Raw genomic sequence first — 23,973 nt, 5'->3', positions numbered from 1 at the left:
AGAGGTGAAGATGATGATTGCAGTACATTGGAAGTATATTTGTTCCAAAAGTAAAAAATATGGAAAAACCCACAGTATTTTTTTTCTTTTCTTCCTAACAGTGCATATGCTCTAAATTCCTAACATATATAGCTTTAATATGTAACAATTTTATTTTTTAACATATTTAAGAGTCTGTACTTGAAGATTACTCTGCATCTCCACAGCCTTCTTAGCAACTCAGTCCAGTTTGCAGAATCCACAAGAATAAATACAGTTTCATTAGAGAGCTACAGTCCTTCTGGTGTGTTTGAAATTAACTGCCAGAACTATTTTAGTATATGAAACTGAGTTTGTAATTGGCTTTCTTAACTGTTCTGAGAAATGCTAACATTTTCTACAGGATATATTCATCCAGTTCAAAGAGAATCTTTGGAACCAAATATCCAAAACTCCCAAGTTTTCAGCTAAAAAGGCAATGCCAGCTCATTTTTTTTTTGTTATTTAGGTAAGAGAACAGGATTTACCGAAGTGTTTTGATTTTAAGTTTTTAACTGAAAATGGAAGATTTGGAAAGCACCACCTAGATCATCTCTGTCTTCCAAAGACATTCTACATTGTCATCCACTGAAGAAATGATAAGGTAACATACTCCTGAAAACTCTGGTCCAAAGTTTTTACACACATAGGATTTTCTATTCACGCATAAGACGTGCACAGCTGTGAATTTTAAGTTGAAACACCCAATTACGCTGACTTTCCATAAACTATTTTCTAGTCTATTGTGTTCTGATAGAGGGAATCAAACCAGATATCCTTTCTGGACAAAAGCCCAACCAGAACCAGATTGGCTGACAATAATTCGCAAGTTTCCAGTGTACACTGAGTCTCCTACACAACAGTTTCACTAACAACTTGGCATGCATTCAGTGGTGGCATCCTTTGAAGGGGCAGAGACTCATAGGAAAATTTTTGTGCTAGATTCTGTTTCCTGAAACTGCTTTGCTTAAGGGATCAGTGCACAGGCTTCCTGGAGTTTCCTTTAATTGTTTGTGGAGATCTATGTTGCAGCTACGGAACAAAACCACTGTGAAACAGATAACTTTAGTAGCCTTTGATTTATTTTGACAATTTATTTTATAATTTATATGTGTAACCAACCAATTATATTTAACTCTGTTGTGACTAGTCTAGACCAAATGTGACAGGCTACCAATCAGTTCTTTGGCAGATCAGTCAGTAGCACTTGTTCTTCCGAGACCATGATTGTAGGCATTATATCTGCACTGCAGTCATGGGTGAGTTCTGTTCTGTTTTGTGTATAGTTTGGAGGGAAATTTATTGAGCTGTCAGTGTTGTAATCTAAATATACCATATTAATGTCACCTCTGTAAGGTGGTACTGATGTTAAGAAAGAGCTATAATTTTTGGAAAAGCCTAATTTGAATAGTCAATATGCCATCAGAACAACATGCTACTACTGCATCCTTCTTCAATGTGTTTAGAAAACAGTTTGCAACAATCATACTAAGCAATTAGGGAAATCTTTGCTCTTGTTTGCTTAATCTCACTCTTGGTGCAATGGTCCTTTGGGTCTTGCGCACAGGGACCAAAATCCATGCTAAATAGCAGTGCAGAACTGAAATAAAGGAGGAGCATTCATATTTAGCCAGATGTAGGGAGGGATGCAATACAAAGATTTATGTAACTAATAGGAGATGTAACACATCTCCTCAGCTGACCATTTCATTTTTCTTCTGCCAAGGCTTTAAACTGCTGACATACAGCTGGATATTTTATTTATTTAAGTGTCTAAATGTTTGAGATTATGCTTCAAACTGCAGCTTTGCAATCTTTTTGCAACATTTTTCAGCTGCCTTCTCTCATTGCAATAGTGGCGCAATAACTATGTCATCTGCCTTTAAAATAGTTTAAAAAGAAAAGATTTAAAAAAACACAAAAAGAAGTAAAGGTTTAACCTCTTTAAAGAGCACATCATTTCTGACTCATACCATCATGTCCCACTAATAGTACTTCAGTTGTTTGGAGAGGGTTTGGCCAGCCTTCTAAACAATGATAACCTACCTTTACTAGCATTGAGTAGGCCAGATGTGAATTGAAGTACCCACTAGAGATTATTGCCCTAATCTTTTTTCCTCTTGGATGATCTGCTATTAAAGCACTTAAGAATGTTTCTTGTCACCATAACTCACTGGCTTACTCTCAAGGACCTGTCATTGTCCCAAAGCTTCCAACCAACTTTCCTCTTGAAAGAGAAATATTGACGGAAATACCTGATTGAAGTTTAAATTCAGTCTGAAAGAAATGACATAAATGTTATTTTTGTTTAGTTTTAAGAATTGCCTACTTAAAGAAAATAATATATCATAATTTTAAGCTCTTGTGAATGTGAACAAAATTATGTTCAGGGCAAAATATGGTTAACTGTGTCTACTACATATAAAGAAAAGGTTACAATCTACTTTAATGTCACTGGATCAAGTTTTATTTCTCATTGACCACCACTGATTTAAAGATAAATCCTGCCAAATTGATTAACAAGGAATTCACCCCTATGAAAAGTCAAACAAGTTTCATATAAGCTGCTAAAATAGAGCAGGTAGGTAACAATAAACTCAATATTGCTGTTCATTACAAGATCTAAAGAAGTTCTCCATGTTCCTATCACAGGACAATGCCTACTTGGATGATTATTCCTATGGATGATTATTCCTTGGATGATTATTCCTATGCGCTCCATGTTCCTATCACAGGACAATGCCTACTTGGATGATTATTCCTATGCAGCATAATAGACAGTGCTGCAAAGATCCCTGAAGTGATGCCATCCTGATCATATGTACTTGATAAGAGACATATTTCTGCTAGTAATTTCTATCTGTCTCTAAGCAAGTATTTTTTCAACAATCTTTCAACAAGAATACACTCTCTCTGATTCTTTTATATATGTAGAGAGAGGTGGAAATGTTATTAAGTCTGCAAGTTTGGGTTAGTTCTCCAACATAATGTATGGCTAATATATTAAAACCACCTGTGCCTGATGAAAGAGTGGGAGAAATGGTGACTATCAACCAGGCAAAAACCATACATAGAGGACTAAAGATAACAAATATATATATACTTTTTGTGATGAGAAAGGGACAGAGAAATCCAGACAGTAGATATACAAATGAAAATATTTAAACAAAAAAGCATCTATTCAAAAGCGATTATATAAATTGCTTGCAGACAAACTGTTACACTCATAATTGAATATCAGAATGTTTAAGTAGGAAATAGATTTGTGGTACTCTATTAGCTAATCCAGAAACAGAAAAAGTGGATAAATTTAAAATATTTAGTAAAAGTGGCTTAGTAATCTGTCATGATTTTGCTTAAGCTGTCATGATTTTGTTAATGATTTTACAAGCATATTTCCAGTTCTGCTTTGTTATAGGGAGAAATCTTGCTCTGACAGGCTCAAGTATAAAATTATCTGGTCTTTCCTTCATTATTATTGATGGTATTGAGTATTTTAAATTTTACCTATTAATGGAGACTTACTATGGATTTTTATCTCTAGCTTCATGGTGTCATTACAGTGAAGTTACTTAAGGAAAAAAAGTTAACATTTGAAGAAAAAAGATTTGTTTCACACACGGAATGACTTGCTTAGAAGAGACCTTAAAGATCATCAAGTCCAACCTGTGCCCTAACACCTCAACTAAACCATGGCACTGAGTGCCATATCCAGTCTTTTCTGAAACACATCCAGGGATGGTGACTCCACCATCTCCCCAGGCAGCCAATTCCAGAATGTTTGGTTGTGAATTTTTTCTGGCAGATAAAAAAAAATAAAGGTTGAAAAAAGTGGACAAGATTTAATGATCTTGCTGAAAGAATATTTAATCAGAAATACTGTTCATTTTCTCAGCCTGTAGACCTTTATTCTATTGGTTTTAAGTTCCACAAGTAACCAAATTACTGAGAATGTAGAGGAACAGCCTTTCCAAACAGTTTTGAAAATTGGTAAGAGTCCTGAAATGGTTATATTCTGTGCATCAGTTCAGTGACAGTGTTTTGATGCTTCATCTTTGATATTTCATGAGAAGTTTAGATATATATATATGTATGCATATATGTATATATATGTGTCTGTGTATATCATAAAGACTTGTTTTCTCTACCACAGATCCAGATATGAAAGTCTTTTGAGCAAGAACTGAGTTTCCAGTAGCAACAGGAGCAATTCCTTCTGTGCTGAAGTCTTGTCTTTTCACTAGAACTGAATGTATCTTCTTCATACTCAATATCAAGAACATCTAAAAAAGCCCAAATTTACGTCACTAGAAAATTGTGTGAAGCTTAATTTAAGTAGAACCAGTCTTTTTGAGAATAAAAGAAAACAAGATGTTAAAAGCTAATTTTTAGTTTTTGACATGCAGCTAAACAGTCTGTTTCTACTTGTTTTCTGATATTTGGAGTTGGCTTCCTCAGACATAAGACGTCTGGGTTGATGTGTAGTCATAATGATTGCTAAAATAATCCTAATCTTTATGTCTAATTTCTCAGTTATGTCATTTGAGACTTAGACATTTCTTATATTATTCATCACAGGTATTGAAAATAATTGAAGCATTTCCAAGGAAGTCTTGAGGACCAAATGCCAAATTTTGAGGACAGGGGGAGTTTGCAAATTGCAGGGATGCAGCATCAAGCTAACGAACAAGGGATTAACCATTTTAGTGTGCAGTCGAACAAGGGATTAACCATTTTAGTGTGCAGTACACCAGAGAGGGCAAGAAGTACAGGAGAAAGCAAAAGTAATGAAGTACTTAAGTACTGAACTAGTGAAAGTTGTCATATAATTTCTGAGAGGGATTGTTGGCTTCTACTTTGCATCTGTCATATAGCTAAATCTGTGTGCTATTGTACTTTACTCATGCAAATCTAAGTGGAAATAAATAAAATTCCAAATTCTTTGTAAGACTCATTTCACAGAGTTCTATTTTTCCTAAGCTAAAGAAGTCATACATTCCATTTATCTCCAGACATTACTGATTACTCCAGCTCTCTGGCTAACATTTAAAACCTGGCAGTTTATAAAATAGAGGTGGCATTACCTCTTATATGGGGATGAAAAAACTCCACCTATAATTAATTTAAAAAAAAGAGGCAAATGGATAAACAAGGCAAATACAATTATTTTACCCCAAGAAAATTCAACCAAGTAGAGAGAACTAATTGCTTAGAAATTATTCATATTTATATTGCTGTATGCCAGGTATTCCCTAAAATCCTGAATCACATTTTCTATTATTTTTTGTGTTAGTCCAGCCCTGAAAAAATCTATTTCAATTTTCCATGCTATATTCAAGTTTCATATTGAAAACAAATGTGAACCCTCTTTAGAATAACAACCTTATGTTACTTTTTCCATAAGCATTTTTTTCCCTTTCCCCTTTTAAGTCTGTAATTCTTTCTGTCTGACTTTATTAAGTGTGTGAAAAGGTAGGCAGGCTGCCCAGCTCTTGGAAATTAAAGTTCCCTAAGTAGCTCAGGTGCTTGCATGAAATCCGGAAGCATGACAGCTAAGAAAGAAACAACATATGACAAGATGATCCCATATACAGAGAAAAACTGAGGACATCCCCATCTATTGTTATCTCTGCACACTGGATTCTGAAGCTTTATCATGATGGTAAAATAAGGGAAATTAATCTTAAAAGCTGGGCATTCTATTTTGCATACTGTGGAGAAAGGAAAAGTCTCACAATCCCTTTTATGGTAGTCAGCCTCAGAGGCTGATCCTCAACCTTTTTAGTTCAGTGCAAACTGTTGAAAGGCAAGTGATTTGATTTGATTTGATTTTAATCTTTGCCTTATTTGTCTTAAATAATTCTTATATTATAATAATGTTCACAGAACTAAAAACTTACAAAACTGTATTTTATGAAAAACAAAAAAAACAATATGCAACAGTTTAATAAATAAACAAGATCAAAAACGTTCAAAAAAAAATGAACAAGCTTCAAGAAAAAGTAAATTTCTTATATTTTTCTCTCTGACTTCTAAAAGTATCATTAGATCTTTCTCTCCATGTGTTTCACCACTTCCAGCCAGTATGGATTTTCATTTTCAGATTGAGTCATTCTGGCCTGAGACTGATTTGAATTGCAACCTTCTGTGAAGACTTATTTACTTTTTTCACCATTAGGTTTGATAAATGAAGGTGATTGAAATAATTCCGTTTCAAGTTATGTAAAACTTAGTCTGATAATTTACTTAACCTCCCAGTGTCCTCTAAAGTGCCACATGTCATTTGTTTCCAGTTATTGCGCTTGAACATACATATAAGCACATAAGATTGATTCAAAATCACCAAATACAGCAAAGAGATAGAGGTGCATTTTAGATGTCCTGTGATCAGAGTCACAGGCCTGTTTGTGCCGGGATTCCAGAAAGGCTCATATCTTTATGTGGATGAATCCCTTTTTCATTTAATTGAAAATTCATAGTGATTCAACATGATTTATGATACCAGGTTCACAGCACGATCTGGACTGAACACAACACATCTCTGAATTATGAATTCTGATTTAGCATTTGTGTATATATGTATCTGTATACACACACACACACACACACACACACACACACACACACACACAGATATTTTTGTAAAGCAACTGTTTATAAATACAGAACTAAAACCACTTAGTGATAGCAAAAGAGACATAAAAATGAAAAATCACCACTTGCTCAATGCATATTTCTAGGTTACTCTGATTATTTCTATCTGTTTTCTCTGCTTTAGTGGCTGGGCAAGCTATATGTCCATCCCTAGTTTACAGTCTCAAACCTCTCATACAGTGGATTTCATTGTCATTAACTTTTTGAATATTAAATTGTAATATTTATGGGCTCCATCACTGAATTGTAGAGTGGTCACACATTTTATTATCATTTCTTTCACATATTCAGCTAATGAATGGTATTGAGAATTAAGATAATGGCAAAATAAAATAGTAATGCAACTATTTCAGATGCCATTGTTCATCCCACTAGAGCATTTGAGATATTTCTTATTCAAAGAGGCTAAAGTGAGTTAGAAGAATATTGACTACCTCCCCATCACAATCTTCTTTCTTGATTAAAATAAAGGTTAGCACCATCATCTTTCTTTCTGTTTTTATCTAGGTGGACACGTTCTGAGGAATAGAGCACACCATCTTCACTCAATCTTAATTTACAATATATGACAATGAAGATGTGTTAGATTCATAGAATTACAGGAAATTGTTCTTGTAACAGCAAGTGATTAATCCTCTGGTTTCCATTACAGTCTCTTACAGAAACAGAATTAAGTTTTATACATAATCATAAGAACAGCTGCAGAATTGCCCCAAAGCTTATCTGAAGTGCCATTATAAAAAAATTCTTACAAAGTGGTGTCTGATTCCATTATGAAAGAAACATCACCAAAACTTTAATGATATGGTTTAAAGACAAGTTTTCTACAGTAAGGAGTGAATAAGACTCAATGTGTTTGTTCTTATGCATTATATATTGTTCCATAAGGCTTATACATAATGCATAAAGACATACCTATTCATATAGATACATACTAGTTTGAGTAAAGTGAAAAACAATAAAACTGTAAACACAGATGTTTTCCAAAAAACTTATCCAGATGCACTAACAAAAATTATTTAAATAAAAAGGAGAGAATAAACACTTTAGTGATAAATACATCTCCACAAGACTTAGTCCACAGATTATGGACTGATTTTGAGGCATTTAACAAAGGGAAAACTTTATGTCTAGATGTTTAGGAATGAAATGAAAACTTCATTAACTAATGATGAGGCTAAAAACAATCATAAAATCAGTTTCTCTATAACTAGGGACTTCATCAAGGTTCCTAAAGAAACTTTTATAAAAGCTGGTAAAAGTGTGGAAGTCACAAGTGGAATTGAGCAATGCACCTCTGACAGAATAGTTATCATTTTCATTGAATTTGTAATTACTTTTGTCTGAATCCAAATATTTATGGTAGGGAAATGTAAAACTAGTTCATTTCAGCATTTACACAAAAAACTGTATTGGCATTTTTGAGACATTATATTTTTAGTCTTGTCAAGACAGACAGGGACAAGCAGAAGAAATATTCACATGCCAACTGGATGAATGAGCCGTTTTCCTGCCTGAAATACATTCAACACATGAGGGGGGCAGGCTCAAATCTTCCCTTTGCTTCAGAGGATAATTTCCCTTTATTAAGATGATCCTCAATTTGGGATTAAATATTCCATAACTGAGAGCTGAAAACATCTCCTGATATTACTAATCTTTTTTTCAGGGAATGCACAAAATTTTTGGAGGAAGAAAGAGTGAACAGCTTCATGGCCTAATAGCTGACATCTTTGTCATGATGTCCATTTACTTTCTGTTAAATTTGCTAGATTCCAATCTTTTTTTTTTTTTTTTCCCAATGGCATGTAGAGATATCAAGAAGTTAAGTGATTTGTACAGGCAGACACAGAGCTAGTCATAAACTCACAGCTAATAACAAGCAATCTCATTCCCGCACATTAAGTAAAGTCAATGGTTTCACTTGTTTAGCATGGCTTGCTGACAGTTGTGTTCCAGGTGGGTTAGAAAGATGAACACATTTGTACACAAAGCCAATGTCTATGAAATGAAATATTATTCACAGAATCTGATGAACCCCAAGATTGTTAAGAGTTTTGAGTTTATCAGAATTCTTTGCAGTATCATGGATCACAACAGTGATGTTTTCAGTATTTTTCAAGTATCTCATTCATGGAAATTCAATTTACACAAGATCCCAGAATGTAATCAGACTGCAAAGGTTCTTAATTTTCTTTTAGAAGTTAAATGTGAACTTAAATTTTCTGTCACAGTGCAGAAGCTCCAAAGTGCAGGTATAAGAACAGCCAAATTGCTTAGACAAATACTAAATAAAAATCTCATGCATTTTAGCCCAAAGCACTTATTAGAGAAAGACACAAAAGAATTATTTTTTTCCTTTACAAAAATGAAGATGCTATTGACAATAGAGACGATTTTGAGTCAGGCTTTAAAAACATTTGATGTTTGCCATTATGTCCTGCAACAATTAAAAAAAATAAGAATCATACCAGCTCAGAACAAAAATTTGTGAATGTTAGACCTTAAGTCTGATATTTACTAACATAAACCACTGCCATTTAAAGGTTTTAAATTGGGTCAGCGATTTGGCAACTTTAATATCGACTGGATGTTTCCTCACTGATTTTAAAGTGACTATTATCACTCATATATCTGTATCATAATGTTCTCTTATATGGGCTTGGAATTTCCATTGAGTTAACTGTTGTACAAAACAAACATTTTAAAAGATCCAAATATTGATCCATGAAATTTGCTTGCCAAAGTGTGCTACTATGGTGATTACCATGAGATAGCACTTATGATTGGCAGCAGACTTGCTGACAGACCACTGCTGGAGAAGATCTCTGGAGGGACTCCATAATAATGAGGTGGCTTGATGTCTTTTTACAATATTCTCTCATCTATAAAGGAACATCAAGATCTAAAGTCCAAAAACACAGGATGAAAATCTTTACTCCATAGTGATGCAGGAATCCTAAAAGAAACACACAAAGGAAAGTAACCTAGTCCTGAATGACAGATAATACAGAGGTTGAGAATTGAGGAAAAGAGAAGAACAAATTATCTGTGTTTGGTCTGCTAGCAAAATACTGCCAAGATAGAGAGAGACAAAACAAGGTATGATAGTTAAAACAAGAAGCAAGGATAACTGTCTTTTCCTCAATCTTTGAATAGTATAATTATAAATTTGAAAAAAATTGTCATATTAATCAAAGCTCATGTTTTCTTACTAAAAAACAGTTCGATGTGCACTGAAGAACGAGATAAAATGCATGTGCAGCATGATTACATAATAAGGTCACTATACTTTCCTCCACTTTCAGTGGCAGAATATTTTTTCTTCTTCCCAGATCTTTAACTGCTTTAAATCTTCCAAGATTTTTAACTCCTGCAAAATAAATTAATTGTCTTCTTCATATGTAAAATTTACTTCCAGTAAAACTATGTGGAAGTGTATGGAAAAGGACTGGCAAACATGGTATGTATGCTAAGTTTCAATATCTGTTTTCATTAGTAGCTGATGCACAGTGTAGTTGGAAAACAGATTAGAATTACAAAATGGTGAAATTACATTTCTTCCAAGTGTGGAGTATTCAAACCTAGTCATGTAGTGTGAGGCATGAAAAATGGTAGTGGAATTATGAAAAATTATTAGTAGTTTATGTAAAATGATAGCGAAATTCAGACATTAAATTTTATCTAAAATTAGATTCCCATCCTATATCTCCTTTCCTTGCTTGGGATTAAGTTAGGCAGAAATTTCCATTTCAGCATCAACAGTGAAGTTAATGTGATCAATTTATGCCATAACAATATAAATTCTCTCCCCCAAGGAAAAAAACTGTGAGCTTATTTTTTTATTTTCATAGAGGAAACCTTGCATGGAACTTCACATACTGCTTTTGAGTTGGTTTAAATATGAAAGATTGAAGCCAAATTCTGAGATAAAGTATAATATACTAGTTAAAACTAAAGGGAACTTTCATTCTGAAAATATTGTCTTTTTTGGAACTATATCTATATGGTCTTATTTTTTTCATTTATACCATGAACTGAGAGTAGATAGAAAGATATAGAAGTGTGATAGCAGAAATAATTTTGAAAAATAATTTTTAAAAGGTATCATTTATTGAAAGAAATTTTATAGTATTTCCCCAGCATCAAGTAATGAGACAATTCTACAAAAAAAAAATTATCAAATCTGTAAACCTTTTTGTTTTAATTTAAAACAAGTTAAAATAGTAAATTAGTAAAAATGGGTAGTTTATTTGATTCAGTAGATGAAAATAATAAAAAAAATCTTCCTCTTCAAAAGAGGAATCCTCCATTATGAGAATGTCTTTGTTGCCACTGTCACAATAAAGAGTATGGATGGATAATAAAAAAAAACAAAACCAACAAACAAAAACCAACAAAACCTAAACACAGGAAAATAAGGAAAAGTCACACTAATATGCAGAAAATCCCATGAATGTATGCCTATTTAGTAGGTGAAGACTCCGGTCTTCAGTAAAAAAAAATCTTACAGAGCTCATTGATACTATAAGAGAGAAAACAGCTGATGGATTCCCTTGAAACCTTATTAGAACAGGTCAACTCACTCTCCTGAACAAGGCAAGGAAATAGTCACCAGCTGAGTAAAGCTGAAGGCTGACACAATGATGGATGGCCAGATGGTTTCACCACAAAGTGAATAACTTGTCCCCAAACAGTAGAATTAAGTTCTCAATCATAAATATTCTCTTTTCAAGCAATATATTCTCTTGTCCAGCCTGCAAGAGAAAAAGGAGAATAAGCCAGTTGAAACTGAAGACCCTCACAATTACTTTTATTTCATATACTCTCAGTGATTGTCTCCACTGAGGAATAGAGCATGTGAATAAAAATGAGACCCCTGCAAATTATTTTGCAAATGTTATTTTCCTTTTCTCTGCCTAAATGCATCAATGACTATTTATATTTTACAAAATTTTTTCTTATATGCAAAGTTTTTACAAAAAACTCATGTTCAAACATCTATCAACTTTTGAAAGAGTTTAGCTCCAAATGTAGTTTTGAAGTCCATGTGGTTTCTTCTGTCAGGAATACAAGGATTTTGGAGAAAAAAGTTTTTCATTAAAACTATAGAGTTCCTATTATTTAGCACAATATTCCGTTTGTGGGGAAGAGATAATTTGTAGGTGATTATTTTTGTAGTTCCAGAGCACGTTTTTCCATCTATCGCTCCCACCTTAATAAGCTTTGAAACTTTTACTCAGTCCTCAACAGAAAGTACATGATGGCTTTCAGTGTCATGGATATTCTGTTCTTTTTCATACAAAAATGTTAAGATGGATACAGAAGATGAACTCTATTATTTGAGAAGATTGTAGTCTAAAAGTTCTTAAGTTCTGATTGGAATTTTGGGTCACCAAAAGCAACAACAGTATGCCCTACCTCTTTCCCAGATGATGATCTGATGATACAAAAGGTAACTTTGGGATTTGCAGGCAGGGTTAATGGAGATGTGATGGAAAGAATCAGAGAAAATACTGTAGAATAGTTAAAGGCAAGAAAAAATATCAAGTCGACTCTTGAATCTATGTTGAGAGACACAGATGCCTAGAAAATAAGATTTAATTTATTCCTCTGCTCATAGCACATTTTGCTCTTAATTTTATTTTTCAAAGCTAAAAAAAGAATAAAAGATAAGCCACAAAGTTTTTTGCAATCCTTTTTTTGTCATCGTTCTGAGAATTAGACTGACTCCAAAACAAAATCAAGATTTTGAAACCAAACTTAAAATAAATTTGCAGTTAAAAAAAAGTCAACCTTATGTTTTTCTCTCACCTTTTTCTTTTCAAATTTATTTTCCAAATCTAACTGATTGTAGTTGCTTGGACAGAATCCAGTCTGACCTTACAGGAATAGGACCCTAAAACTTTACCCATATAAAGCATTGCAAGGTGTCACCTTTATAGAAAATATTACTAACAACAAGCCTTAAGTGTTAAATACATGCATATGTTCTTATGGCATAAGCATGCATACAATTTACAGATGAATGCTTTAGGAAAAATTAATTGAACCATTTTTCATGGTTATATAACTACATCTACATTATGGGGGAATTTGAGCCTTTCTTGTATTATCTGGAATATATCTGTCATTGGAAGTTTTGCCAGGACTCACGTAAAAGTTGAACAGAATCCGCCCACTTGTTTTACTGTATCAGACCAAAATATCTTTTTCTTTCAGTCTCCTTGAGCTCCTGATCTCCTTCTTCCCTCAGTCAACTACCATTCCTTGTTACTTACGGACAGTTTTCACCACAGATTCCATTTTGTTTCTTCCTAATACTTATCTGCTTGACTTCATCTCACTTGCAGCCCTTTTGATACATTGAAGAGAGATAGAAGCTGTGGCTCACCTTCATCTCAAAGGCTTCACTTGGAGTCACCATCAATACATTCACAAAACAATGAAAAGAAAGTGAATCAGGGACTGCTGAGAATAGGAATTGGCAGCCAGATGAGAGGATAAAGAGACCAGAATAAATTGGGTTTTGGGGTTTCTGATTGTTTTGTTTTATTCCTTTTGTCCTCTAAAAAAATCCCTCTGTCAGCCCTGAACGAGATAAATGTTCATTAATTAGCATAGATGATGGCTGTTTTTTGGTGAAGGGCAATTCTATGCCATTAAGACAGGCTTTTGATTTTCCCTCCCTAAAGCTACACCAGGGAATTTGGATTCATCAGTTGTAACTTGTGATGGAATGAAGAAGAGCCTATTTTAAATGTTATGGAAGTATAAAGTAGAGAAGCTTTGTGGTACTTTAAAATCTGCTGAATATATGTATTTTTTATTTTATTTTATGGGACACAAGGGGAGAGAGTAATTTTGACTGTAAGTATCAAATATATGGCAGCTTATCTGCAACATCTCAGTCACAGATTTATAGGTGGTTCTCAGATCATCCTGAGGCTCAGAATAGCTCTTTGTACTGTTAGAACCTTGAGATGTTGAAGGTTAATTCTCCAAAGTGAGGTAAAATTTATTAAAAAAAGGTATTTTTCCCTTGTTAAGAGTACTTTAAAAAAACACTTCAAAATACCATTTAAATATACTACCCTGAAAAATATTGAGTTTACTCAAAACATTTTGTGAAATGTAATTAATATATAGACATAGTCAGCTGAGGTTAGCACGTAGTGTGGATTTTAATTATATCAACTTGAAGCTACTGTTTATACTATGAACAAAAGAGTTTTTGTCTTCATTCCTGAGTACATTCTGGCCTGAAAACCTTTCTTGGAATTATCTTCACATGTCTTAAATTACTGTGGAGGAGTTGAGTGCACTCAGCAAGATGTAGAACTCATATCCACTGCCCATGTTTTTAGTATGATACATATATTAAATCACATTCATTTAGAAGCCAAAAGATACCTCTGATAGGTTTCTGCTAATGCAAGCTTGATTCCATGCCCATGTTTTTCTCCAGTGAAGCAGTAAGCCACTGAACTTTGCTTGAACTCAGATTCACAGAACAGTGCAGTACATATTTGATGCAACCCATCCTGTTCATATTCAATTTCTTTTTTTATTCATTAATAAAAAAAATTCACTTACTACCCAGCTAAGCAAGAAAGACTGTGAAGACTGACTGTTATTTGCTCAAGAATCCGAACTCTATTAAGATGTGTTCCAGGAAAGGCTGTCTTACAAAATTCTACTCCAACCCTTAATATTTTTCCACAAACTCTGAAAACCAAGAAGACAAAGACCTCTGAAATAGAAATTTTATCTTATAATCAATAATAATGTTATTTCAATAGCAAGATTCATGACATTGGCAAGTGCTAAAAAAACTCCATATTATTTTCTCAAGCGTATTAAATTTGATCTCTACTTTATGTTAAAAATATTTATTTACCTTATTCTGGAATTAACCAGTGAGCTCATGTTCTAGTAGACTGTGCTGTGGGATGGACACAACAGACTTCTTATGCACATTCAGATACCAATGCCTTCTTTTTCAAGAGTTGTAAGTAGTTCAGCTCATTGAAAACAGACTAAATATATTTTTCAGCTTTAATTGTGTCATTTCTTTCTTCAGAAGCTCATCTGCTTGAGTTGTACAGGATTTTCAAATCCCTGTTGTGTTTTGTTTTGGTGTTAATTTCAGTGAAATGGTCTCCAGAATAACTTCCTACTCAAACACAGAAAATAATGTAGTCAGAAGGCACCCAGGATCACTTTAGTAAAAAAGATAAGAATACCTGGATATTGGTCATCACTTTGGATCTTTACTTAAAAAACACAATTTCTTTACAGTTAGTTTACTAAGGTAATCCAAAGTTCAAAAACAAATACAGTCTAGGGTCTCCTAGATGCTTTAAATTATGTGAGTGGACAATAAAATAATGCAATTTAAAGAGGTAAATGCACAAAGTAAGATACTAAAAAAGTCATTGCTGCACTGACACTCAAGGAAAGGAAAGGAAAGGTAGGAAAGAAGGTAATTCAGAGCTGACTCACAGTCTCAAAGGCAGACAGCTCTGCTGGAAAAATAGTGTGTCTTCTAAAGTAAAGCTAAATAAGGACTTAACATACATTTGCAGTTATTTATACTTGTTGCAAAATTATGCTTTTTATCATAATTAACAGAATAAGAAGCCAGATTTTGCCCTCATGAGACAGAAGATTTTAGCAGAAAATCTTTAAGTAGAAAATTTCTTTCTATTCTACAAATACTGAATTGTCTTTCATGAGCTGGTTGCAGTTTTGCTGAGGTTTTCTGATGAAGCTAAAATTGAATCTGTGTTAATATCTTTTTTTATGGCTTTGTAAGTCAAATCTGAACAGAAAGTAAAATAATTCTTTTTATCCAACCTTATTTTTATCCTACTTTCTTAATTTTATCTGTTAATACATTAATACAAAATACCTACAGTTTTCATCTCCTTTTCACTGTACTCAGATGAATTAGGTTATTATGTTTCTTTTTATTTGAGATCTATGACTTATTCTGACTAACAGGAACTGCTAAGCTTATTTGTTAGCAAACTAATCAGTGTAGAGCAAAATAAAAAGTAATTTGCTACTTAATATTGGTAGTATAACTCTAATTCAAATAAATTAAGTTCATCATTATTTTAATTCAAACAATCCCCTTGAATGATTGTTTTTTTGTATTTGTACAATCTACAGTAAATAATGTAAATATTCTAAACTATACATGAGATTTGAGGATATGTGCAAAGCTTCAGTAAATACTTTTAGATCAGGAATGGAAAAAAAAAAATTTATTTTTGGGGGGTTTTCTGTGGGTGTTTGCTTTTTTTAAATTTATTTTTTGTTGGTTTTCTTTTTTTCTGATTCAGTATGGTTCAGAAATCTTTTAAATACTATTAATTTTGGATTTTTAAATACTATTAGTTTTGGATAATTAGTTGTTATTCTGATCAAATAAGAAGAGAATTGACCTAAAGGCAAGTTATAACAAAAAAGCCAGCACAATTTCTTTGTAGTGGAGAAGACAACACCTGTAGCTGCTTTAGCATTTATACTTAAAGAAATGTCATGTGCAACTACGGCCAATTGGAAAAAAAAATACTACTTGTGTTTATAAAATAAAAGTGCAAAACTTCCAATGACAACACTTTTTGTGGAGCCAGATATTTCCCACAAATATTTTCATTGCTGACTTTTGTACATAATAATATTTATAATGATAACGTTGTGAGATAATCGATGTTACGTCAGTATTGGAAGTAGTTGTTATCATGTATAGCATATGACAATTACTTTTTTAAAGGAAAAAACCAAAACCTGCTAATTTTCTTTTCTTTTTATTGGTTTGATCCCATCCTTCTCATAATTTCTTTGGGTTTGATTTTTATATTTCACCTACAGGTGAGCTGTTTTCAGCAGTAGTTGTTGGTGGATTGTTACAAGGCCTCTACATTCAGTTGCTCCATAATTCTTTTGCAGTGAATGGTGAAAGCACATATTTGGTTATGTAATGTTGATTTGGGTGACACTGGAGAACTAGTAGTTTATCTTCACCCAGAGCTGATAAGCAGCTTAAGGTGTGTTAGCAGTTTGAGGCAGAAGAATCACAAGACTTTGGTGAGGTTTTACATGTATGGACTAATATGCATTGGAAAGGTAGAGAAAGCATTGCACAGCAGTTAAGCAGGAAACTGAACTAAACTGAAGTGAAGCCACATCATCATTGTAAACTGTTGAATCATTCACTTTTTCTTTCTAAATTTCCAAAAATCATTGGAATTATTTTAGTGAAGAAAAAGAAAATGTGAAATTTGAATAGAAGAAATTTTGGATTTATCTTTGCATACAGTCTCTTCTTCAGATGTGTCCTCTCAGGAATTAATTAGCTTATAGGCAATCAACAACTTACACTGAATACTCAGACCCACTTTGCTCACAGAAACAGATTATGCCAAAATGAATGTGAAACTTATTTAACATAAGAAAACAAAGGCTATGGCAAGGAATGCTATTGAAGTAGAAATTGGTCCTTTCATTGAAACAGGACAAACTACATTCCAGCTGAAAGAAGTGTGGCACTTCTCAAAAAATAATTTGCTGTTTTAAGCATAAAAATAAGGTATGTCCTGACCACTGGGTGCCACTATATTTGCATTTGATACTTTGTGGAAATATTTCTAGCAAATTACACTCCTTTGGAATACTGCAGACAGTTTGAGTTGGAAAAATAATTCATGAAAATAAACACAATCTGGTCATTGTCTCTGATTTTTCCTTTGCTGTTCACAGAAACTGGGAGATATTAAGTCTTTTCAGAGGCTTGAAACAATACAGCAATCAGCTCTTCACCATTTATTGATTAGCGTTAATATATTGTCACAGAAATGAAAATAATTCCTTTCACCCATCAGTCCATGTAATTCAGCATTTCTTTGTTATCATACTAACTTGATGTGAACCTATGAAATAGTGTTTCATATTCATTATTTTTTGCCATGCACTATGTGCTGCAAAAGTCAATGAAGATACGTACTTTTATTCATTGCTTGGGACTTTTAAATCCAGTGTGAAACAATCCAGTCAAAGACAGCAAAAGCTGTTAAAATCATAATTAGTCTGATGGGATGAAAAAAATGTTGGGGATTTTTAAAAGTATAGGTAAAATCAATATTTGCCTCCTGACATGTCTTTAAGAGGGAGGAAAGAAAGTTTCTAATCTTTCCAAACAGTATTCAACTTTTTGCCTGTATATAAAAATCTAGACAAGTCTCTACAGCTTACTGCACAGATCCATGGATTTTAAGGTCAAAAAGAACTACCATGATTATCTTATCTGACCCACAAAATAACTTAAGCTATTAAATTTCACCTTTCATTCCTGCAATGGGGTAATTATTCTTTCCTGCTATGTAAGAGAATGTTATTGAACCAAATGTGAATTGCTTGCTTTGTCCTTGGAAAGACTCTCCACAAGAGGTTCTACTATCCTGCTATAAACCAATTCAATTTATTAAATTCATCTGAGTTTCTTGCTTCCTCACAGTGAGATTGTTTCAGTCCTTTAGGTTTCTGCCACAGAGTATGAGCAAAAGGATTGCCTCTATCCCCGAGGAGAAAGAAAGCCCATGCAAAGCTGGAACTTATCTGATTCCATCTCTCCTATTTCCTTCAGACTATCAGCTCAGCATAGCAGAACTCTGAATCAGACCTGCAATGTTAGAATTTGTCTGCATCCATGTCTTGCCACAGTTCAATGATATTGGTTTATAAAAAGTACATTTTCTATTACCAGATGGCTACTTCTAGAATTTTAAGACCTGTGTAGTTTCATACATACATTATATGTGTTTTCAGTCAAACATATGGGTAGCTAGGTACACATTGCCCAAATGTTTTGTTATTGTTTTTAAATAGCTTAAAAGCTCTAAAATTTAAATATATAGAAGAGGGGACAGGCAGCCCTTGTTATTATGTTTTATTCTTCTGTTTTAAGATGATTAGTAAGGCAATTTTCCATGAGCTTGACATTTTCTCTAAAAAGACCATGAACCTTTGGCTGCTAGACCACAGTGTTTATGAAGGTTGTTGATCTGACGTAGTGGACTTGGTAATTATTAAGGTTTTAATTTTTTCCTAAAGATTTTAAATTTGGCATTTCTGGGATTACATTTGAATGTAAAAATGTAATTTATAGTGCTTTCTCTTAGTAAGTTGCTTGTGCTTGTATATAATTTCAAACATATTAAAGGTAATAATGAAGTCCATGTTTATGCACTTTAAGCACTTTAAATTACATCTAACTATCCATTTTATCAGCAATTCATGTAAAGATTTAAAGACATAAAGACGTAAAAGTGAAAAATAACAGAAGACTGAATAACCAGCTGCAAAACAAAAAGATTACTAATTCTTTTGGTAATTTTGAATATCAGTAGTCAAACAATCATTCTTCTTCATCTGGGAAATAAGCTCTTTCACCCTGAATGACTAGAAAAATTCAGGTATACCAATACCGAATAATTTACAATTGAAACTATTGGCTGAGGAAAATTAAACTCTCAGATTTTTGTAATTTATCCACCAAAATTTATCACAGCTGAAGAAACAGTAAAGTAATGATCTTGTCACCAGTATATCAGCTTTGCCCTTTTAGGAGAAGGACGGATTAAATCATGTTAGTAAATACCTTGATTATAGTGAAAACTCAGGGCAGTAAAATCAATTCTAAAGTCAGACATATTTCTCTCATGAAACAGTATCACCGTTTTTTTTGCATTATGTGATTAATATTGTTTAATGTTACTAAAACATTATGGAAAAAAAAGGTATTTTAAAAAATAATAATGCAGATGGATAATTTGACCACACTTTTTTATTTATAAATAAAATTCATTTACAAAGTTTCGTAATATATTGTTTGTAGTTAGTTAAATTATTTTATATTGCAGTACGAATGTTGGATTGTGAAATACAAAAATAAAAAATAAAAGGTGCTTTAATAATCTGGAATAAATAAAGTTAAGCCTAGTCCTTCAAAAGTACTGAGAGTGAGGATGAATTTTGCTGTTCAAAAAATGTTCAGTACAGTGTTTTGGGTTTTATTTTTCATTTTCTCACTTTTCTTGTATTTTTCAGGAACAGTGATCAAAATTGCCTAAAACAGAACAATATCTCTTGTTGCATTTCTTGCTGATAAAGACTGAGTGATGTTAAGGAACATTCTTTAATTTGAAGGTACAGGCTGAAGTCTAAAGAAAGTAAGTCTTTTGAGTAAGTTAGGGGTGAGTCAAAATCCTTATCTATAGTTTCTACTGATGGATGTACATCTAGTTGTAAAACCCTGTGAGCTGGAGAACAAATTGCTGTAACATTCCTTGTTCAAATAGTCATAATGGACATTACTGAACTTTTAATCTGCCTTTTCAAGGGCTTCTGACAAGTTCACAAGAGGCTGAAACACAGACAGTTGTCTGTAGTTTGGGTCATTACTGCAAATTTTTGCTGAATCTTTATGAAGCAAAGCCCCTAAAAATACTGGAAAATGGAAAGAAAATTTTTCCTCCATTTGGGAGCAAACCATGAGGTTGGTTAAGCATGCATCTATTTTTAGAGTTGAGTGTTCTCTGGAAACACTGGTAGGAAATTTTAGTAACTATTTAGGTTAATAAAATAAATAAAATAAATAAAAGTACAGAAAAATTACAAAACTCGACATCTTAATATTCTGAAAATTTTACTCTGTTCTTGTGGTTAGGGAAAGCTATATGGGCTGTAGAATTTGACTGGTTGCATGCTATAGGGAGTTAGTTTTTGCTATCTTATCTGGCCATATCATTTATTGTAAAGAGAAGACAACTTTCCATTGTAATTTCATTAACTCCAAAGTTGATTTCTATCAATTTATTCCTTAACATAAACTTCTGTTTTAGCTATATGAAAGGAGTTAGATTTCTTTGTGCATCATTTCTTTCCCCACAAATTAGCATAATAAAACTTTTCCTTATTTTACCTAACTGTTCCTCTCAAACTAGAAAATATTTTTAACAGAGGAGTTTATCCACTGTAGAAAAAGAGAAATATTTTTCACTTTAAGCCTCTATTTTCAACAAGAACAGTAATAATCATCATCATCATCCAAGATCTATTATCTTGATCAGGAGTCAAACAAGAAAAAATTTTTAATTAGTTTGACTGTCTCCATAAGGATTTCTCCCTGAAATTGTTTGTCTAAAAAAGGTTAAAATGTTTTCATTTTTTTTCCAATACTTTTCCTCAGGGATTTTTCACCCTTATGAAAAGCAATCTGTTGGGAATCTCCTGCCACTATTTCCTCATGTTTTAGTAAAAAACCCCTGTGACTTCAGTATCTAGAGTTCCCTATGACTACAGAGGGAGGAGATTATTCAGATTTTAGGATATGATTACTTGAACAAAAAATCATTCAGCCTGAAGCTTTCCTCTGCAATTCTTCCTTACTGTAAACCCCTTTATGTGAGCTACTTTTTTTTTTCTTTTCTTTTTTTTTAATGATTTAGTACTTTGTACCAGGTCGCTGTGCTTGGGGGGAGGAGGCATCTTGCAGGGGAGGGTGGGCATTTATGGGACTTGCACTGTGGGTCCCCTATTCTGCGAAGAGGTGAAGAAGTGTCTGGCTCCAGGAAAGGTGTGAGGGTGTGAATGAAGTGCCTCCCGGACAGCAGCAAAGTGTCCCAGTCTTCGGGGCATGGAGAGGATGCCACAGAGCCTCCTTCTGCAGGGGAGGGGGTGGTGGGTCTGGTTACAGGCAGAGGGCTCCTTGGAGTGCCTGGAGCCTCCAGAGCCAAGGAAACCATGGCAGATTTTCATTTTATATTTATAATGCTTGCTTGTGTGTTTAATATTCACCTCTGATGCTTGCTCATACAAGCTCTCGCACAAACTGCTGCAGGTAATGGAATGGGGTGATAAATACAAGAGCCAAGTTTTTTCACTTCCACATAGCACACAATGTTGTGCTGTGTTTTGCTTGGTGTACTACATTTTTCTTACTTGTAAGCTGTTTTTCCAGGCTGCTGACTGTTCATGCCTGCATCAATCTCAAGTAATTCCTGAAGTGAGGTTCTGCAGGTGACTGTACATTTACGAAGGCTGAAATATATTTAAACTTCAGTACAGCATTTCTTTTCCTTTCAGAGTCAGTAAAGTCCTCTAGGAGAAAAAGAAAAAAATAAAATACATCACAATTTTTGTGTTGTACTTTATTTCTTTTCTATATATGCTCTGGCTGTTCATAGTTCTGTTGTGTCAGTGAGGCTATGGAATAACAGCAGTGATATACTTCTAAGGAAGTATTTTACTTCTTTTTATTATTACTATTATTGTTTTCTTTCTTTCTTTCCTCCTTCCTAGTTGTGCTAAAGTGAGCCATGCCTCAGCTTCTCTTTCAGATGCTGTTTCTGCTGCCACAATGTGAGTGTACTCCTGGTCTATTGATGACAGTTTGCAGGGACTTCCTGCTGCTTAGCCAGTGGATGAGACTTGTTAACACAGCTGTTTCTCAGAAAAACTCTGAGGATGAGTTGCAGCCCATGAAATATACACTGAACAGTCATATAATGTAAGAGGATTGTGGTTTTTGACAGATATGATGCTGTGCCATTGAGGTAATGGGAAATTTTGTTACTGAATGAGGAGAGAATGACATTCTTTTTTATGTGAAACAGAGAAGGCGTAATATAACTATTCACAAAATTTCACATTTATCATCTTTAGTATATTTGTATCACTCTAAAGCAGTGTTCTCATTACTATATTCACTTTAATTCTTAAATAACATTTTTCTTAGGAAAAGTACTATTTTAAAAGCACTTATTTGGGTCTAATTCATAATATACAGAAATAACATTCTAAAGAAGTCTGAGTATACATATTAAATTACAAGTAAGGATAACTCGTGTAGTTAAAATAGACTGCAATCTATAGCTGTATTAGCATTGTTTATGCATCAAACAAAATTTATCCTGCTACCAGTATATGGATTAGCAAAGATCCACTGAAGGCTGGTAATTTGACTATATTCCATAATGTAGGTATCTACTTCTATGAATATCTGCGTTTGTATGTTTACAATATAGCTCTTTTCATTAAAAAGCCACAAACTAAACCCCACCTTTTCAAAAAAACAGATTTCAAAAACTAGATATCTAAATGAGGTATTGTGAGAAAAAAAGAGGTGAAAATTTTTCATTTCATTTATTGTTTCAAGTGAATTAAATTGACTTGTTATTGTGGTATGTCTTTTAGCCTGAGGCTCTTTCCTTTTCTCTCAAGCAGACCAACAGTATAAACATTAAAGGACCATTTGTGTAGCTAAAATTTAAGTCACAGAGGGTCATGCAGAAATTAAATTAGTGCCACTGTTAACAAATCCTTTCAACAGAAACTTTACTCCAGTGCAGTTAAAGACATTAATTAGGGAACTAGGTATAGACAACTGTTTCCAAGGGAGAGATGCCTCTAATCATGTGCTTCTCTCTCTCTGCATCATATAGTGCAAGAATTTCAGATATCATTGCCTGCTTATTAGTTTGGAAGCTGATGATGAGACCTTAAGACTATTTTTAGTTGTGCTCTGTTGTGAGGTTGTAAGAAATACAGAGAGAAGAATGTACTTAGTACTTAGTGTACTTGTATATTAACTGGAAGGAAAAAGAAAAAAAACAAGCTTATCTGCAGCTGTGAACCATTCACATTTCTTAGTACTTTGGGTAAAATCTTTTATGCCTTTCTGTCAGAAAGGATTGAAGATTTGTCCTGGGTGATTTGCAGGGGAATGACGTAGTTTTCCTAAAGGATAACATGATAGAGCATGTGTGTTAGCAAGCAGTGGAATTAATGGGATGCAATTAAAGAAACTAGCTTTTCACAGAGAAGTGGATACTCTTCTTTGCCCTTAAGATAAAGGTCATTGTGAATATGGAGAGAAATTACCTTGGCAAAACAGGAAGACATTCTTGCAGAAAGTAGCATTTTATTATCACTTTGGTTTGTAATATCAGTAATCTGATTATGTATCCTTTAGCATGCAATACACTGAAAGGTAAAGGAGAGGTGATCTGTTCTACGGACAGATCTAACTCAGTTTGGGAGTCAGGCATGTGTTGCCCCCACCACTTGCTTCTGTGTTGAGTGCTGCCAAATTCATATGAGGTTTCCTGTCTTTAGGTCAATGAAATTAAGATGGCTGGGTTTGTGCATAGGCACAGGGAGATTTGTTTGTTTACTATTACATATTTGGTTTCCAAAGAACAAGTAAAAACCAGAAGTCAAAGAGAGAAAATA

At 33.5% G+C, this 23,973-nt stretch overlaps 1 long non-coding RNA gene across 4 annotated transcripts in view; it reads left to right on the top strand.

Moving 5' to 3' along the window:
- LOC120503876 overlaps positions 1 to 23,973 on the top strand; it is a 58,839-nt gene that overhangs the window by 5,340 nt on the left and 29,526 nt on the right. For 2 of the 4 annotated variants that reach the window (XR_005627869.1, XR_005627872.1), the window contains 3 exons: positions 488 to 622; positions 19,789 to 19,910; positions 22,042 to 22,101. This is a non-coding gene — a long non-coding RNA (uncharacterized LOC120503876). The remainder of the gene's footprint in view (positions 1 to 487; positions 623 to 19,788; positions 19,911 to 22,041; positions 22,102 to 23,973) is intronic. The other 2 variants (XR_005627870.1, XR_005627871.1) reach the window with 2 other exon arrangements.

The sequence above is a fragment of the Passer montanus genome, unplaced genomic scaffold, assembly GCF_014805655.1.
Source record: "Passer montanus isolate IOZ18808 unplaced genomic scaffold, ASM1480565v1 scaffold27, whole genome shotgun sequence".
Taxonomy (NCBI): domain Eukaryota; kingdom Metazoa; phylum Chordata; class Aves; order Passeriformes; family Passeridae; genus Passer; species Passer montanus.
The sequence above is the reverse complement of the archived record's forward strand: the minus strand, read 5'-3'. Positions and strand labels throughout refer to the sequence as shown.